Genomic DNA, 20,739 nt, shown 5'->3' with positions numbered 1-20,739 from the left:
ATTCTGTAATTTTCCTGGAACTAAGAAGGGAAATATAGGCTTTCTTGCTATATTGATCTGGATATAATTTTTCTAATCTTTAAACTGTAAGAATACCACACTATGTTTTAGTTATTTTTCCTGTGAAGTTTATTTGCATTTATATCTTCTACAACATTTTAATGTATATATGTATTACTTTAAAGCAAATGTGTATTTTAAAGCATATACATTTTGAACTGAACAAAATAAAAATACAACATATCAAACTCTGTGAATGAATCTTAAGTAGTCATTTGAGTGAAATTTAAATGTTTAAATACATACACCAAAAGAAGGTTGGTATAAACTTAATGATCTTAAGAACTTAAGAATGGAGGAGCAAATTGAACCAAAGCAAAACAAACAAAATAAATAAAAAATAAAAATAAAACTGGGAAAAATTAAATAGAAAAGAGAAAAAAATAAAGAAAATTAATTAAGGCAAATATCAGATATTTGGGGAAACTAATAAATTAGATAAACCCATAGCAAAAAAAATAATTTAGAAAAAAGAGACAGAAAATACAAGTTATCAACATCAGGAATGAAGGAGGGGTCATTACCGAGAGCTAACGGATGTTAAAAGGAATGATGAGTGGTCATGATAAATAGTTTCATGAAAGAAATTGACAACTTAGTTGAAGTGAACAAATACATTAAAAAAAAATCTAACCAAAATTTACAAAAGAAGAAAGAGACTATCAACTCTTATGGACATATGCAAAAAAGAAAAATGTAAACAATATATTAGCAAACCAAGCCTAGTAATATATGAAAAATATATCACATCATGACCAAGTAAGTGGTATTTATTCTAGAAATGCAAGCTTGGTTTTACATTCAAAATCCATTTTAAACATTTACCATATCAAAAGGCTAAATAACAAAAGCATATATGTAATATTTCGATGTATGTAGAAAAATATTTGAGAAAATTCACCATCAATTTTTGTTTTTTACAAAAAGCATATTAAAAACTTCAGCCTTCTAGGAATAGATGTGCTCCTCTATCTGATAAAGAACATCTTTAAAAACCTATATCCGATACCCTAATTAATGACAAAAAAAACCTAGATTATTCCCCACTAGTATCAAGAGAAAGAAAGGGATGTCTACCCTTAACACGTTGTTAAAAATAAAAATGGAAGTCTTAGCCACTGCAACAGGAAAGTCAAAATAATTAAAGAAATGTAGATTGGAAAGGAAGAAGCAAAACCTTATTTGCAGATAACACAATCGTATATATAGAAAAACATTAAGAATGCAGAAAAGTCTTTCTAGAATTATGCTATGTTGCAATATGTTAATATATAAAATTAAATTATATTTTATGTGTTGGCAATAAACAACTGGACAATGAAGTTTTAAAATATTATTTACAATAAAATTAAAACATAAAATGCATATAAATAAATTTAATGAAAGATATACAATAATTCCAAATTAAAAAGACTAATATATTGCTGAGAAGAAAACATAAATGAAAAGGTAATCTCCAAATTGTTTATAAATTTAATTTAGTTCCATTCAAAATTCCAATACATTTTTTATGCAAATTGGCATGCGATTTCTGAAATATATGCAGCAATACAATAGATGTAGAATAGCCAAATGATCTTTACAAATTTCAAAGTTGAAGAACCTCTTCTAGGTCACTTTAGGATATGTTACAATAATAAATAATATGATTTTCATTTAAAAAAATAGACATGTAAATTAGTGGAAATAAAGTATCCCAAAATAAATCCAAACATGTATGATCAAATAATAATCATATATATACATATATCAAATACACACACACATAATTGATTCTTATGTAAGATGCACAAAAATATAAGATATATTATAAATGTAAACATAAAAGCTAAAGCAACAAGCCTCTAGAGGAAAATAAGAAAAAAATATCTTTGCAACCTTGGGGTAGGCAAGTATGTCTTAGAGAGGATACAAAAACAATAAAAGGAAATAAAGCTTCTGCTAACAAAGACAACCTCAAGTGAAAAATGTAGATATACAAAGACTAAGAGAAAATCTTCGTAATTTATATCACTGGCAAAAGGCTTATATAGATAATATTTTTAAAAACTCATGCACTATAATAGTAAAAAGAACATACCAACAGAAAAATGGGGAAAAGTCTTGAACAGAAGCTTTCCAAAAGAAGATATACACATGGCCAATAATCACACAATATGGAGATAATTATTATTAGTCATCAGGAAAATGCAAATTAAAACTACAATAAGATTTCACTGCACACTCAATAGAATGGCTGGAAGAAATATTTGAGCATCAAATATTGGAAAGAATGTAGGGCAGCCAGTGCTTGCATACCTTTCTGGGGAACACAGTGGGAGTTGTTTAATAACATGCTGACTTTGGGCCGGGCGCGGTGCCTCATGCCTGTAATCCTAGCACTTTTGGTGGATGAGGCAGGATGATCACAAGGACAGGAGATCGAGACCATCCTGGCCAACATGGTGAAACCCAGTCTCCACTAAAAATACAAAAATTAGCCAGGTGTGGTGGCAAGCGCCTGTAGTCCCAGCTACTTGGATGGCTGAGCAGGAGAACCGCTTGAACTCAGGAGGCAGAGGTTGCAGTGAGCCTGGCAACAGGGCAAGACTCCATCTCAAAAAATATATACATATATATGCGTGTATATATGTGTTTGTGTATACACACACACACACACACACATATATATGCTGACTTTGATGAAGTTCAGAAAGATGGTGGAATAGAAACCTCAGACCTTGCTTCCCATAGACACACCAACTTTGCAACAATATATAGTTAAGAAAGCTTTGAAGAGTGCTCCAGAAACTAGTTAATAAGTCACAGTAACCCAGGTAAGCTCAAAGCCAAGAGCAGCCACATTAAAAATGGGTAAAAAGACCATTTCATTTCACCCATGACAGCCCTTCCACTAAGCTGGAATAACTTGGTGTGATCAGAAGTAAATGTCAAACTTGCAGCCACTCTCTAGAGTGGAAGAAAAGCAAAAAACACTCATCCAATATTCTGGCTTTTGGGGGAGTGCACAAGGGTCTGGTTTCTGTGTCACTGACTGGGTGCACTGATAGATGTAGCATACTCTGGATGCCTGAGGCTCAGAGAACACAGAAGAGTTCAGGGGCTCATTGCAGCACTAGAGAACCTGCAGTTCTGCAGCCAGACCAGCAGAGGAAATAGTAATTATAAGGTCAGGAAAAAGAAACCAACAAACCTCTCTTTTGGGATATTACATGCCCAGAGAAGATGAATCCCCTGAAAATGTTTGGAAGACACTTTACCCAGGCTGATTGGTGAAGTTCTTTTCCAGTGTGTAATCAGTTAGAAAAAGTCTAAGAGACATGGCTGATTTTTTCAAATTCACAAATCCCAGAAAAAAAAATAATAGCACAGACATATGAAGCAACAGAGAAACAAAATAAACCACCGAAAACCAAGTGGAAACCATGGTCTATAAATTATCTTTAAAAACACAAAATAATCATCTCAAAGAAGCTCAGTGTGCTAAAACAAAAACACAGATAGCTAAATAAAATTAGAAAAATTATGCATGAACTGAAAATGTCAAAAAATATAGAAAAGACAAGAAACCCACACAGAAATTCTGAAGATGAAGAATACAATAATGAAGTGAAATATTCACTAGAGATAATCAACAGCAGATTTTATCAAGCAGAAGAAAAAGTGAATTCAAAGGCATGACATTTGAGGACTAAAAGGAAATTAGAATTAGGAAAAGTGAAGAAATGCTAAGAGATTTATATGACACCATCAAGCAGACCAATAGACACTTTATAGAAGTCCGAAAAAAAGAAGGAGATGGGCAGAGAGCTTATTCAAAGAAATAATTTTCAAAAATGTCCCAAATCTGGGGAAGAAAATGAACATTCAATAGAAGAAACTTGAAGATCTCCAACTAGGATGAACCTAGAAAGGCTCACACTGAAACTCATTATTATCAAACTGTCAAAAGTCACAGATAAACAGATAATCTTGAAAGCTGCAAGAAAAAAATGCAATTTTGCAGGTAAAGGGAAGATCTCATAGATCAACACATTTCTCAGCAGAAACATTATAGGGAGAAAGGAGTGGGATGATATATTCAAAGTGCTGAAAGAAAAATAAAATCAGCCAATCTAGAATACCATACCCAGCAAACCTGTTCAATAAATTTGAGGGAGAAATAAAGATCTTCTTAAATAAACAAAAACCATGGGACTTCATCACCACTAGAACTGTTTTACAAAATTGCTAAAGAGAATTCTTCAAATTGAAGTAAAAGAACACTAGACAGAAAGAGAAATGCATATAAAAAATAATGTCCTCTGGTAAAGGTAGATGTAGACAAATACAGAATAATGAAGGTGTATTCATAGTAATTTTATTGTGGTACAGAATTTAAATGATAAAACTGTGAAAAATAACTATACAGTCATTCCTCCATGGGAGATTGATTCCAGGACACCCTTCACATACCAAAATTCACATCTGCTGTAGTCCCTTATATAAAATGATGTAGTATTTGCATATAGCCTATGCACATCCTTCAGTATATTTTAAATCACCTCTAGATTGCATATAATACCAAATACAATGTAAATAATATGTATGTAGTTGTTATACTGTACTGTTTATTTGTATTATTTTTATTGTTGTGTAATATTTTAATTAATAATTTTGATTTGCGGCAGGCTAAATTCACAGATGTGGAATTTGTGTCACAAGTATACCTATACAAGTGGTTTAAGGGATATAAAATATAACTAGTTGTATTTATAAGGCAGTGTATGTGATTGACATGGAGTTATCAGTTTAAATTCACTTACTTAAAAATGGTTAATAGTATTTAATAAAGTATATTAACATGATTATTTCTTGCCTAGGTGACTTATTTTTAATAGAAAATAATAATTTAACAAGTATATTTGTCCATTAAAAATAGGTAAAAGGGAATTAATAACAGCAAGATTGTGGGATAGAAATCTCTATATTTCATTCCCCAACAGAGACACTAACTTGAAACCAATATATGGTATAGAAGGTGTGGAGGGGATGTAAAGAAGTAAGATCTGTGTACTGTGATTAAGTTATTATCCATTTAAAATAGATTGTTATAGTATGTTCTATGCAATACCTATTAGAGTCACAGAAATACCTATAAGGGATACACAAAAGAAATTGATAAAAGGATCAAAGCATGGAACTACAAAAAACAAGGAAACAAATGAAAGTAGCTAAAGAGGAAAAGAGGGGCACTGTAACTATAAGACATACAGAAAACAACAAAATGACAGCAGTGTTTCCCTATCAGCAATTATTTAAATGTTAAGTGGAATAAACTTCCAAAACCACAGAGATAAAGTGGTTAAGTGGATTTTAAAACCCAATATCCAAGTACAGACATATCTCATTTTATTACATTTTGCTCGATTTTGCTTCACAGATTTTTTACAAATTGAAGGTTTATGTCAACCATGCATCCAGCAGATCTATATGCTGTTTTTATAATAGCTTGTGGTCACTTTGTGTCTCTGCATCACATTTTGTTTTTTTTTGTTTTTGTTTGTTTTTGTTTGTTTGTTTTTTGTTTGTTTGTTTTGAGACGGAGTCTCGCTCTGTCGCCCAGGCTGGAGTGCAGTGGCGCGATCTCAGCTCACTGCAAGCTCCGCCTCCCGGGTTCACACCATTCTCCTGCCTCTGCCTCCCGAGTAGCTGGGACTACAGGCGCCCGCTACCACGCCCGGCTAATTTTTTTTGTATTTTTAGTAGAGACGGGGTTTCACCGTGTTAGCCAGGATGGTCTCGATCTCCTGACCTCGTGATCCGCCCGCCTCGGCCTCCCAAAGTGCGCATTTTGTTAATTCCCACAGTATTTCAACTTTTTCATTATTATTATACGTGGTATGGTGATCTGTCGTCAGTCATCATTGCTGCTACTATTGTAATTCTTTTGGAGCTTCACAAACCATGCCACATAAGGCAAGGAACTTAATGAATAAATGTTGTATGTGTTCTGACAGCTCAACTGACTAGCTGTTCCCCATCTCTCTCCCTCTCCTTGGGCTTCCATATTCCCTAAGACACAATAATATTGAAATTAGAACAAAGAATAACCCTACAATGGCCTCTAAGTGTTCAAATAAAAGAAAGAATTGCAAGTCTCTCACTTAAAATCACAAGCTAGAAAAGAATAAGCCTAGTGAAGAAGTCATATTGAAAGACAAGATAAGCCAAAAGCTTAGCCTCTTCTGCCAGTTATCCAAGTTGTGAATGCAAAGGAAAAGTGTTTGAAGGAAATTAACAGTGCTACGCCAGTGAACACATGCATGTTGAAGCAAAACAATCTTCTTACTGATAAGGAGAAAGTTTTAGTGGCCTGGATAGATCAATCCATCCACAGCATTCCCTTAAGCCAAATCTTAATCCAGGGCAAGATACTCTCTTCAATTCTATAAAGGCTGAGAGGTGAGGAAGGTACAGAAAAAAAAGTTTGAAGATAGCAAATGTTGCTTTATGAGACTCAAGAAAAGATACTGTCACCATATATAAAATTAGAAGATGAAGAAACAAGTGCTGTTGCAGGAGCTTTAGAAGCTATAACTAGGGCTAGGATTAATGATGAATACGGCTTCATTAAAAAACAGATCTTTGATGTATCCATTAAATAGCCTCATATTAGAAGAAGATGACATCTAAGACTTTCATAGGTAAAAGGAAGTCAAGCCAGGTACAGTGGCTCATGCCTATAATCCCAGCACTTTGGGAGGCTGAGGCAGGCAGATCACAAGGTCAGGAGATGAAGACCATCCTGGCCAACATGGTGAAACCCCATCTCTACTAAAAATACAAAAATAAGCCGGGCATGGCGGTGCGTGCCTGTATTCCCAGCTACTTGGGAGGCTGTGGCAGGAGAATTGCTTGAACCTCAGTGGCAAAGGCTGCAATTAGTGTAGATCACACCTCTGCACTCCAGCCTGGGTGACAGAACGAGACTCTGTCTCAAAAAAAAAAAAAAAAAGGAAGGAAGTCAATGTCTGCCTTCCAAGCTTCAGCGAACTCTTGTTAGGGGCTAATGCAGCTGCTATCAGTTGAATTCCATTTTTATTTACCATTCTGAAATCCTAGGGCACGGATAGGTCCCTTAACAATTATGGTGAATCTACTCTGCCTGTGCTCTAGAAATGGAACAACAAGGCCTAGATGGCAGCATATCTGTTTACAGCAAGGTTTACTGAATATTTAAGCCCACTGTTGAGACCTACTGTTCAGAAACACACACACACACACACACACACACCCTGAAATACACATCAAAACACATTCTTTTCCAATAATCACTGCTTACTGACAATGTTCCTGGACACCCAAGACTACTGATGAAGATGGAAAAGATTAATGTAGTTTTCATGCCTGCTAACAAAATCCATTCTGCATCCCATGGATGAAAAAGGAATTTCAAAGTTTCATGTCGTATTATTTAAGAAATATATTTAATACAGGGACAGCTGCCATAGATGGGGATTACCCTGATGGACCTGGGCAAAGTCAATTGAAAACCTTCTGGAAATGATTCTCCATTGTTGATACTATTAAGAATACTCATGATTAATATTGACGGGAGTAGGTAAAAATATCAATATTAAGAGGCATTTGGAAGAAGTTGATGCCAACTCATGGGTGACTTTGAGGAGTTCAAGGCTTCTCAAGTAGAGGCAGTAAGTGTAGATGTGATGGAAATAGCTGGAGAATTACAATCAGAAGTAGAGCTTGAAGATGTGACTGAATTGTTCCAATCTCATGAGTGTTTTCTTGAGATGGACTCTATTCTTGGTGAAGATGCTATGAACATTGTTGAAATGACAATAAAGTATTTAGAATATTACATAAAATTAGTTGATAAAATGGTTGCAGAGTTTAAGAAGATTGACTAATTTTGAAGGAAGTTCTAATATGGGTAAAATCCCCCAAGAAGATTACATGTTACAGAGAAATCTTTCATGAAAGGAAGAGTTAATGAATGTGACAAACTTCATTGTTGTCTATTTCAAGGAATTGTCATAGCCATTCCAAACTTCAGCAACCACCACTCTGATCAGTCAGCATCCATCAATAGAGAGACTAACAAAAAGGCTGCAAATCAGTGAAGGTTCAGATGATTCTTAGCATGTTTTAGCAAAAATTATTTTTTATTGTACTTTAAGTTCTGGGGTACATGTGCAGGAAACGCAGGTTTGTTACATAGCTATGCACATGCCATGGTGGTTTGCTGCACCCATCAACCCATCACCTACATTAGGCATTTCTCCTAATGCTATCCCTCCCTAGACCCCCAGCCCCCATCAGGCCCTGGTGTGTGATGTTCCCCTCCCTATGTCCATGTGTTCTCAAATGTTCACCTCCCACTTATGAGTGAGAACCTGGTGTTTGGTTTTCTGTTCCTGTGTTAGTCTACTGAGAATGATGGTTTCCAGTTTCATCCATGTCCCTGCAAAGAACATGAACTCATTTTTTATAGCTGCATAGTATTCCATGGTGTATATGTGCCACATTTTCTTTATCCAGTCTATCACTGATGGGCAATTGGGTTGGTTGCATGTCTTTGCTATTGTAAATACTGCTGCAATAAACATATGTGTGCATATGTCCTTATAGTAGAAAGATTTATATTCCTTTGGGTATATACCCAGTAATGGGATTGCTGGGTCAAATTGTATTTCTCGTTCTAGATCCTTGAGGAATTGCCACCCTATCTTTCACAATGGTTGAACTAATTTACACTCCCACCAACAGTGTAAAAGCATTCCTATTTCTCCAAATCCTCTCCAGCATCTGTTGTTTCCTGACTTCTTAATGATCACCATTCTAACTGGCGTGAGATGGTATCTCGTTGTGATTTTGATATGCATTTCTCTAATGACCAGTGATGATGAGTATTTTTTCATCTGTCTGTTGGCTGCATAGATGTCTTCTTTTGAGAAGTGTCTGTTCATATCCTTCGCCCACTTTTTGATGGGATTATTTGCTTTTTGTTGTAAATTTGTTTACATTCCTCATAGATTCTGGATATCAGCCTTTGCCTTTTTTCTCCCATTCTGTAGGTTGCCTGTTCCCTCTGATTATAGTTTCTTTTGCTGTGCAGAAGCTCTTTAGTTTAATTTGAGCCCTTTTGTCAATTTTGGCTTTTGTTGCCATTGCTTTTAGTGTTTTAGTCATGAAGTCTTTGCCCATGCCTATGCCCTGAATGGTATTGCCTAGGTTTTCTTCAAGGGTTTTTATGGTTTTAGATCTTACGTTTAAGTCTTCAATCCATCTTGAGTTATTTTTTGTATAAGGTGTTAGGAAGAGGTCCATTTTCAGTTTTCTGCATATGGCTAGCCAGTTTTCCCAGCAGCATTTATTAAATAGGGAATCCTTTCCCCATTGCTTGTTTTTGTCAGGTTTGTCAAAGACCAGATGGTTGTAGATGTATGGCATTATTTCTGAGGCCTCAGTTCTGTTCCATTGGTCTATATGTCTGTTTTATTACCAGTACCATGCCATTTTGGTTACTGTAGACTTGTAGTATTGTTTGAAGTCAGGTAGCAAGATGCCTCCAGTTTTGTTCTTTTTGCTTAGGATTGTCTTGGTTATTCCGGCTCTTTTTTGGTTCCATATGAAATTTAAAGTAGTTTTTTTTCAAATTCTGTGAAGAACGTCAATGGTAGCTTGAATCTATAAATTTCTTTGGGTAGTATCGCCATTTTCACTCTATTGATTCTCCCTGTCTATGAACATGGAATGTTTTTCAAATTGATTGTGTCCTCTCTTATTTCCTTGAGCAGTGCTTTGCAGTTCTCCTTGAAGAGGTCCTTCACTTCCCCTGTAAGTTGTATTCCTAGATATTTTATTCTCTTTGTAGCAATTGTGAATGAGAGTTCACTTAGGATTTGGCTCTCTGTTTGTCTATTAATGGTGTATAGGAATGATTGTGATTTTTGCCCATTGATTTTGTATCCTGAGACTTTGCCGAAGTAGCTTATCAGCTTAAAGAGATTTAGGGCTGAGATAATAGGGTTTTCTAAGTATACAATCATGTCATCTGCAAACAGAGACAATTTGACTTCCTCTTTTCCTATTTGAATATCTTTATTTTTTTTCTCTTGCCTGATTGCCCTGGCCAGAACTTCCGATACTATGTTGAATAGGAGTGGTGAGAGAGGGCATCCTTGTCTTGTGCTGGTTTTCAAAGGGAATGCTTCCAGCTTTTGCCCATTCAGTATGATATTGGCTGTGGGTTTGTCATAAATAGCTCTGATTATTTTGAGATACATTCCATCAATACCTAGTTTATTGAGAGTTTTTAGCATAAAAGGGTGTTGAGTTTTATTGAAGGCCTTTTCTGCATCTATTGAGATAATTATGTGGTTTTTGTCATTGGTTCTGTTTATGTGATGGATTACATTTATTGATTTGTGTATGTTTAACCAGGCTTGCATCCCAGGGATGAAGCCGGCTTGATCATGGTGGATAAGCTTTTTGATGTGCTGCTGGATTCATTTTGAGAGTTGTTTTTGGAGGATTTTCGCATCAATGTTTATCAGTGATATTGGCTTGCAATTTTCTTTTTTTGTTGTGGCTCTGCCAGGTTTTAGTATTAGGATGATAATGGCCTCATAAAATGAGTTAGGGAGGAGTCCCTCTTTTTCTATGGTTTGGAATAATTTCAGAAGGAATGGTGCCAGCTCCTGTTGGTACCTCTGGTAGAATTTGGCTGTGAACCCAACTGGTCTTGGGCTTTTTTGGTTGGTAGGCTATTAATTACTGCCTCAATTTCAGAACTTGTTATTGGCCTATTCAAGGATTCGACATCCTCCTGATTTAGTCTTGGGAGGGTGTATGTGTTCAGGAATTTACCCATTTCTTCTAGATCTTCTAGTTTGTTTGCATAGAGGTGTTTATAGTATTCTCTGATAGTAGTGATATATTTCTGTGGGATCAGTGGTGATATCTCCTTTATCATATTTTACTGTGTCTATTTGATTCTTCTCTCTTTTCTTCTTTCTTGGTCTGGATAGTGGTCTATTATGTTAATCTTTTCAAAAGAAACAGCTCCTGGATTCATTGATTTTTTGAAAGATTTTTTTGAGTCTCTATCTCCTTAAGTTCTGCTCTCATCTTAGTTATTTCTTGTCTTCTGCTAGCTTTTAAATTTGTTTGGTCTTGCTTCTCTAGCTCTTTTAATTGTGATGTTAGGGTGTCAATTTTAGAAATTTCCTGCTTTCTCTTGTGGGCAATTAGTGCTATAAATTTCCCTCTAAACACTACTTTAGCTGTGTCCCAGACATTCTGGTACATTGTGTCTTTGTTCTCATTGGTTTCAAAGAACTTATTTATTTCTGCCTTAATTTTGTTATTTACCCAGTAGTCGCTCTGGAGCAGGTTGTTCATTTTCCATGTAGTTGTGTGGTTTTGAGTGAGTTTCTTAATCCTGAGTTCTTATTTGATTGCCGTATGATCTTAGAGTCTGTTTGTTATGATTCTCATTCTTCTGTATTTGCAGAGGAGTGTTTTACTTCCAATTGTGTGGTCAATTTTAGAATAAGTGTGATGTGGTGCTAAGAAGAATGTATATTCTGTTGATTTGGGGTGGAGAGCTCTGTAGATGTCTATTAAGTCCACTTGCTCCAGAGCTGAGTTCAAGTCCTGAATATCCTTGTTAATTTTCTGTCCTCTTGATCTGTCTAATATTGACAGTGGGGTGTTAAAGTCTCCCACTATTATTGTCTGGGAGTCTAAGTCTCTTTGTAGGTCTCCAAGAATTTGCCTTATGAATCAGCATGCTCCTATATTGGGTGCATATATATTTAGGATAGTTAGCTCTTCTTGTTGCATTGATCCTTTTATCATTATATAATGCCCTTCTTTGTCTTTTTTGATCTTTGTTGGTTTAAAGTCTGTTTTATCAGAGACTAGGATTTCAAACCCTGCTATTTTTTTTTTTTTTTTTTTTTTTTGCTTTCCATTTGCTTGGTAAATATTCCTCAATTTCTTTATTTGAGCCTATGTGTGTCTTTGCACATGAGATAGGTCTCCTGAATACAGCACACCAGTGGTTCTTGACTCTGTCCAATTTGCTAGTCTGTGTCTTAATTGGGGCATTTAGCCCATTTACATTTAAGGTTAATATTGGTATGTGTGTATTTGATCCTGTCATGATGCTACCCAGTTATTTTGCCTGTTATTTGACAGTTTGTTAATGGCATTGATGGTCTTTACAATTTGGTATGCTTTTGCAGTGGCTGGTATCGGTTTTTCCTTTCCATATTTAGCACTTTTTTCAGGAACTCTTGTAAGGCAGATTTAGTGGTGACAAAATTTCTCAGCAATTGCTTTTCTGTAAAGAATTTTAGTTTTCCTTCGCTTATGGAGCTTAGTTTGGCTGGATATGTAATTCTGGGTTGAAAATTCTTTCCTTTAAGAATGTTGAATATTAGCCCCCACTCTCTTCTGGCTTGTTGCGTTTCTGCAGGGACATCAGCTGTTAGTCTGATGGGCTTCCCTTTGTTGGTAACATGACCTTTCTCTCTGGCTGCTCTTAACAATTTTTTCCTTCATTTCAACCTTGTTGAATCTGATGACTATGTGTCTTGGGATTGCTCTTCTTGAGAAGTGTCTTTGTGGTGTTCTCTGTATTTCCTGAATTTGAATGTTGGCCTGCCTTGCTATGTAGGGGAAGTTCTCCTGGATAATATCTTGAAGAGTGATTTCCAACTTGGTTCCATTCTCCCTTTCACTTTTAGGCACACCAATCAAATGTAGGTTTGGTCTTTTCACATAGTCCCATATTTCTTGAAGACTTTGTTCATTCCTTTTCATTCTTTTTTCTCTAATCTTGTCTTTACACTTTATTTCATTAAGTTAATCTTCAATCTCTGATATCCTTTCTTCTATTTGATCAATTTGGCTATTGATACTTGTGCATGCTTCACAAAGTTCTCATGCTGTGTTTTTCAGCTCCATCAGGTCATTTATATTCTTCTCTAAACTTATTATTTTAGTTAGCAATTCCTCTAACCTTTTTTTAAAGGTTTTTATCTTCCTTGCATTGGGATAGGACATGATCCCTTAGCTCAGAGGAGTTTCTTATTACCCACCTTCTGAAGACTACTTCTGTCAATTCATCAAACTCATTCTCCATCCAGTTTTGTTCCCTTGCTGGTGAGGAGTTGTGATCATTTGGAGAAGAAGTGGTGTTCTGGTTTTTGGAATTTTCAAACTTTGTGTGCTGGTTTTTCCTCATCTTTGTGGACTTATCTATTTTTGGTGTTTGATGATGGGGCCTTTGGATGGGATTTTTTGTGGATGTGCTTTTTGTTGATGGTGATGCTATTTCTTTCTGTTTGTTAGTTTTTCTTCCAACAATCAAGCCCCTATGTTGCAAGTCTGCTGGATTTTGCTGGAGGTCCTCTCCAGACCCTGTTTGCTGGGTATCACCAGCGGAGTCTGCAGAACAGCAAAAATTGTTGCCTGTTCCTTTCTCTGGAAGCTTCTTCCCAGAGGTGCACCTGCCAGATGCCAGCCAGAGCTCTCCTGTATGAGGTTTCTGTCGACCCCTGCTGGGAGGCATCTCCCAGTCAGGAGGCATGGGGGTTAGGGACCCACTTGAGGAGGGAATCTGTTCCTTAGCAGAGCTTGCACTCTGTGCTGGGAGATCCATTCAGAGCCGGCAGGCAGGAACGTTTAAGTCTGCTGAAGCCATGCCCACAGCTGCCCCTTCCCCCAGGTGCTCTGTCCCAGGGAGATGGGAGTTTTATCTATAAGCCCCTGACTGGGGCTGCTGCCTTTCTTTCAGAGATGCCCTGCTCAAAGAGGAGGAATCTAGAGAGGCAGTCTGGCTACAGTGGCTTTGCAGAGTTGTGGTGCACTCTACCCTGTTAGAAGTTCCCATCAACTTTGTTTACACTGTGAGGAGAAAGCTGCCTACTAAAGCCTCAGTAATGGTAGACGCCCTTCCCCCCGTCAAGCTTGAGTGTCCCAGATCAACTTCAGACTGCTGTTCTGGCAGCGAGAATTTCAAGCCAGTGGATCTTAGCTTGCTGGGGTCCGTGGGGGTGGGATCTGCTGAGCTACACCATTTGGCTCCTTGGCTTCAGCCCCCTTTCCAGGGGAGTGAATAGTTCTGTCTCATTGGCATTCCAGGATCCACTGGAGTAAAAAAAAAAAAAAAAAATACTCCTGCAGCTAGCTTGCTGTCTGCCCAAATGGCTGCCCAGTTAGCATAAAATATTTTAAATTAAGGTATGTGTATTTTTACACATAATGCCGTTATGGAACATTTGATAGACTATAATATAAGAATAAGCATAACTTTTATATGCAACAAGAAGCCAAATAATTTGTGTGTCTTGTTTTATTGCTATATTCCCTTTATTTTGCTGATCTGGATCTAGACTGGCAATATCTCCAAGATATGCTTATGTATCCTGTCAACTACAGACTTTCTTTATATTTAATGATGAGCGCAGGCTGAAAATGAAATGATGGAGAAAAATATTTCATTCAAATGATATAAAAGGGAGCAGAGTGACCATATTTATTCCAGACAAAAATAGACTTTAAATATAAAAACCTTCACAAAGAAAGATATTTTATAATAGTAAAACTGTCAATTTACCATGACGATATAACAATTATAAATATATATATGCACCTAACAGCCAAATATTCAAATATATGAAGCAAACTTTGACAGAATTAAAGGGATAGACAGCAACACAATAATAGTATGGCATTTAAGTCCTCAACTGCTACTAATTTATAGAACCACTACACAGAAAGAATAACAAAATGGAGGACATGTGTGACACTAAGCACTAATTTGGCTTAGCACATATACAGAACACTTCACTCAACAATAATAAAATATACATTCTTCTTATGTGTACACAAAATATTCTCCCTAATAGTTTACATATGTGGTCACAAAACAAATCTTATTAAATTTAAGAAGATTGAAATCATATCAAATATCTTTTCTGATACAATGGAATTAAAATGGAAATCAATAGCAGAGAGAGAACTGAAAAATACACAAATGAGTGGAAATTAAGCAATGAAGTTTTGAAAAACCAGTAAGTCAAAAAGAAATCACAAGGGACTTAAAAATATTTTAAACAATATCCAACAAATTAAAATGAAACACAAAATACAAAAACTCATGGGATGAAGCAAAAGCATTACTAAGAGAGAAAATTTTATCAGTAAACATATGTATTTTAAAGCAGTATGTTGCAAAATAATTTAAAAACCTCAAATCAACAACCAAATTTTACCATTCAAAAACTAGAAAAAGAAACAAACTAAACCCAAGGTAGCAGAAGGAGAGCCATTATAAAGATTAGAGCAGAAATAAATAAAGTGGAAAAAAGAAAGACAGTATAGAAAATCAACTAAGCAAATAGTTGGTTTATTGAAAAGATCAACAATATTGACGAAAACTTGACTACGCTAATAAAAAAAAGTAAAATATGCAAATAAAAATTAAAAGTGAAATATTGCAGGGGGAGCCAAGATGGCCAAATAGGAACAGCTCCAGTCTACAGCTCCCAGCATGAGTGATGCAGAAGATGGGTGATTCCTGCATTTCCAACTGAGATACTGGGATCATCTCATTGGGGAATGTCAGAAAGTGGGTGCAGGACAGTGGGTGCAGTGCACTGAGCATGAGCCAAAGCAGGGTGAGGCATTGCCTCACCTAGGAAGTGCAAGGGGTCAGGGAATTCCCTTTCCTAGTCAAAGAAAGGGGTGACAGATAGCACCTGGAAAATTGGGTCACTCCCACCCTAATACTGCACTTTTCCAGTGGTCTTAGCAAACGGCACACCAGGAGATTATATCCTGCGCCTGGCTTGGAGGGTCCTACGCCCACAGAGCCTCACTCATTGCTAGCACAGCTGTCTGAGATCAAACTGCAAGGCAGCAGCGAGGCTGGGGAGGGGCATCCACCATTGCCAAGGCTTGAGTAGGTAGACAAAGCACCCAGGAAGCTCAAACTGGGTGGAGCCCACTGCAGCTCAAAGAGGCCTGCCTGCCTCTCTAGGCTCCACCACTGGGGGCAGGGCATAGCCAAACAAAAGGCAGCAGAATCCTCTGCAGACTTAAATATCCCTGTCTGACAGCTTTGAAGAGAGTAGTGGTTCTCCAAGCACACAGCTGGAGATCTGAGAATGGACAGACTGTCTTCTCAAGTGGGTCCCTGTCCTCCGAGTAGCCTAACTGAGAGGCACCCTCCAGTAGGGGCAGACTGACACCTCACACGGCCAGGTACTCCTCTGAGACAAAACTTCCAGAGGAACGATCAGGCAGCAACATTTGCTGCTCACCAATATCTGCTGTTCTGCAGCCTCCACTGCTGATACCCAGGCAAACAGGGTCTGGAGTGGACCTCCAGCAAACTCCAACAGACCAGCAGCTGAGGGTTCTGACTGTTAGAAGGAAAATTAACAAACAAAAAGGACATCCACACCAAAACCCCATCTGTACATCACCATCATCAAAGACCAAAGGTAGATAAAATCATAAAGATGGGGAAAAAACAGCAGAAAAACTGGAAGCTCTAAAAATCACAGTGACTCTCTTCCTCCAAAGGAATACAGCTCCTTACAAGCAATGGAACAAAGCTGGATTGAGAATGACTTTGATGAGTTGAGAGAAGAAGGCTTCAGATGATCAAACTACTCCAAGCTAAAGGAGGAAGTTCGAACCCATGGCAAAGAAGTTAAAAACCTTGAAAAAAAATTAGATGAATGGCTAACTAAAATAACCAATGCAGAGAAGTCCTTAAAGGACCTGATGGAGCTGAAAACCAAGGTACGAGAACTACGTGATGAATGCACAAGCCTCAGTAGCCAATTCGATCAACTGGAAGAAAGGGCATCAATGATGGAAGATCAAATGAATGAAATGAAGCTAGAAGAGAAGTTTAGAGAAAAAAGAATAAAAAGAAATGAACAAAGCCTTCAAGAAATATAGGACTATGTGAAAAGACCAAATCTATGTCTGATTGATATACCTGAAAGTGATGGGGAGAAAGGAACCAAGTTGGAAAACACTCTGCAGGATATTATCCAGGAGAACTTCCCCAGTCTAGCAAGGCAGGCCAACATTCAGATTCAGGAAATACAGAGAACGCCACAAAGATACTCCTCGAGAAGAGCAACTCCAGGACACATAATTGTCAGATTCACCAAAGTTGAAATGAAGGAAAAAATGTTAAGGGCAGCCAGAGAGAAAGGTCGGGTTACCCACAAAGGGAAGTCCATTAGACTAACAGCTGATCTCTCGGTAGAAACTCTGCAAGCCAGAAGAGACTGGGGGCCAATATTAAACATTCTTAAAGAAAAGAATTTTCAACTCAGAATTTTATATCCAGCCAAACTAAGCTTCATAAGTGAAGGAGAAATAAAATACTTTACAGACAAGCAAATGCTGAGAGATTTTGTCACCACCAGGCCTGCACTAAAAGAGCTCCTGAAGGAAGCACTAAACATGGAAAGGAAAAACCGGTACCAGCCACTGCAAAAACATGCCAAATTGTAAAGACCATCGAGGCTAGGAAGAAACTGCATCAACTAATGAGCAAAATAACCAGCTAACATCATAATGACAGGATCAAATCCACACACAACAATATTAACATTAAATGTAAATGGGCTAAATGCTCCAATTAAAAGACACAGACTGGCAAATTGGATAAAGAGTCAAGACCCATCAGTGTGCTGTATTCAGGAAACCCACCTCACGTGCAGAGACACACATAGGCTCAAAATAAAGGGATGGAGGAAGATCTACCAAGCAAATGGAAAACAAAAAAAGGCAGAGGTTGCAATCCTAGTCTCTGATAAAACAGACTTTAAACCAACAAAGATCAACAGAGACAAAGAAGGCCATTACATAATGGTAAAGGGATCAATTCAACAAGAAGATCTAACTATCCTAAATATGTATGCACCGAATACAGGAGCACCCAGATTCACAAAGCAGGTCCTTAGAGACCTACAAAGAGACTTAGACTCCCACACAATAATAATGGGAGACTTTAACACCCTGCTGTCAACATGAGACAGGTCAACGAGACAGAAAGTTAACAAGGATATCCAGGAATTGAACTCAGCTCTGCACCAAGCAGACCTAATAGACATCTACAGAACTCTCCACCCCAAATCAACAGAATATACATTCTTTTCAACACCACATAGCACTTATTCCAAAATTGACCACATAGTTGGAAGTAAAGCACTCCTCAGCAAATGTAAAAGAACAGAACTTATAACAAACTGTCTCTTAGACCACAGTGCAATCAAACTAGAACTCAGGATTAAGAAACTCACTCAAAACCGCTCAACTACATGGAAACTGAACAACCTGCTCCTGAATGACTACTGGGTACATAACTAAATGAAGGCAGAAATAAAGATGTTCTTGAAAACCAATGAGAAGAAAGACACAATATGCCAGAATCTTTGGGACACATTCAAAGCTGTGTGTAGAGGGAAATGTATAGCACTAAATGCCCACAAGAGAAAGCAGGAAAGTTCTAAAATTGACACCCTAACATCACAGTTAAAAGAACTAGAGAAGCCAGAGAAAGCACATTCAATAGTTAGCAGAAAGCAAGAAATAACTAAGATCAGAGCAGAAATGAAGGAAATAGAGACACAAAAAACTGTTCAAAAAATCAATGAATCCAGGAGCTGGTTTTTTGAAAATATCAACAAAATTGATAGACTGCTAGGAAGACTAATAAAGAAGAAAAGAGAGAAGAATCAAATAGATGCAATATAAAATGATAAAGGGGATATCACCACCGATCCCACAGAAATACACACTACCATCAGAGAATATTATAAACACCTCTACGCAAATAAACTAGAAAACCTAGAAGAAATGGATAAATTCCTCGACACATACACCCTCCCAAGACTAAACCAGGAAGAAGTTGAATCTCTTAATAGACCAAAAACAGGCTCTGAAATTGTGGCAATAATTAATAGCTTACCAACCAAAAAAAGTCCAGGACCAGATGGATTCACAGTTGAATTCTACCAGAGGTACAAAGAGGAGCTGGTACCATTCCTTCTGAAACTATTCCAATCAATAGAAAAAGAGGGAATCCTCCCTAACTCATTTTATGAGGCCAGCATCATCCTGATAACAAAGGCTGGCAGAGACACAACAAAAAAAGACAATTTAAGACCAATATCCCTCATGAACATCGATGCAAAAATCCTCAATAAAATACTGGCAAACCAAATCCAGCAGCACATCAAAAAGCTTATCCAACATGATCAAGTGGGCTTCATCCCTGGGATGCAAGGCTGGCTCAACATATGCAAATCAATGAACGTAATCCAGCATATAAACAGAACCAACAACAAAAACCATATGATTATGTCAATAGATGCAAAAAAGGCCTTTGACAAAATTCAACAACCCTTCATGCTAAAAACTCTCAATAAATTAGTTATTGATGGGACATATCTCAAAGAAATAAGAGCTATCTATGACAAACCCACAGCCAATAGTCTACTGAATGAGCAAAAACTGGAAGCATTCCCTTTGAATACTGGCACAAGACAGGGATGCTCTCTCACCACTCCTATTCAACATAGTGTTGGAAGATCTGCCCAGGGCAATCAGGCAGGAGAAGGAAATAAAGGGTATTCAATTAGGAAAAGAGGAAGTCAAATTGTCCCTGCTTGCAGATGACATGATTGTATATTTAGAAAACCCCATCGTCTCAGCCCAAAATCTCCTTAAGCTGATAGGCAACTTCAGCAAAGTCTCAGGATACAAAATCAATGTGCAAAACTCACAAGCCTTCTTACACACCAATAACAGACAAACAGAGAGCCAAATCATAAGTGAACTCCCATTCACAATTGCTTCAAAGAGAATAAAATACCTAGAAATCCAACTTAGAAGGGATGTGAAGGACCTCTTCAAGGAGAACTACACACCACTGCTCAATGAAATAAAAGAGGATACAAACAAATGGAAGAACATTCCATGCTCATGGGTAGGAAGAATCAATATCGTGAAAATGGCCATACTGCCCAAGGTAATTTATAGATTCAATGCCATCCCCATCAAGCTACCGATGAGTTTCTTCACAGAATTGGAAAAAAAACTACTTTAAAGTTCATATGGAACCAAAAAAGAGCCCGCATCGCCAAGTCAATCCTAAGCCAAAAGAACAAAGCTGGAGGCATCACACTACCTAACTTCAAACTACAAGGCTACAGTAATCAAAACAGCATGGTACTGGTACCAAAACAGAGATACAGACCAATGGAACAGAACAGAGCCCTCAGAAATAATGCTGCGTATCTACAACTATCTGATCTTTGACAAACCTGACAAAAACAAGAAATGGGGAAAGGATTCCCTATCTAATAAATGTTGCTGGGAGAACTGGCTAGCCATATGTAGAAAGCTGAAACTGGATCCCTTCCATAAACCTTATACAAAAATTAATTCAAGGTAGATTAAAGACTTAAATGTTAGACCTAAAACCATAAAAACCCTAGAAGAAAACCTAAGCAATACCATTCAGGACATAGGCATGGGCAAGGACTTCACGTCTAAAACACCAAAAGCAATGGCAACAAAAGCCAATATTGACAAATGGGATCTAAGTAAACTAAAGAGCTTCTGCACAGC

At 37.3% G+C, this 20,739-nt stretch overlaps 1 protein-coding gene across 9 annotated transcripts in view; it reads right to left on the bottom strand.

The window, feature by feature from the left end:
* SNTG1 (syntrophin gamma 1) overlaps positions 1–20,739 on the bottom strand; it is an 865,234-nt gene that overhangs the window by 265,306 nt on the left and 579,189 nt on the right. The window lies entirely within an intron of this gene.

Source organism: Pan paniscus, chromosome 7, assembly GCF_029289425.2.
Source record: "Pan paniscus chromosome 7, NHGRI_mPanPan1-v2.0_pri, whole genome shotgun sequence".
In the NCBI taxonomy this organism is placed as follows: Eukaryota; Metazoa; Chordata; class Mammalia; order Primates; family Hominidae; genus Pan; species Pan paniscus.
This window is presented reverse-complemented; position numbering and strand designations above follow the sequence as displayed.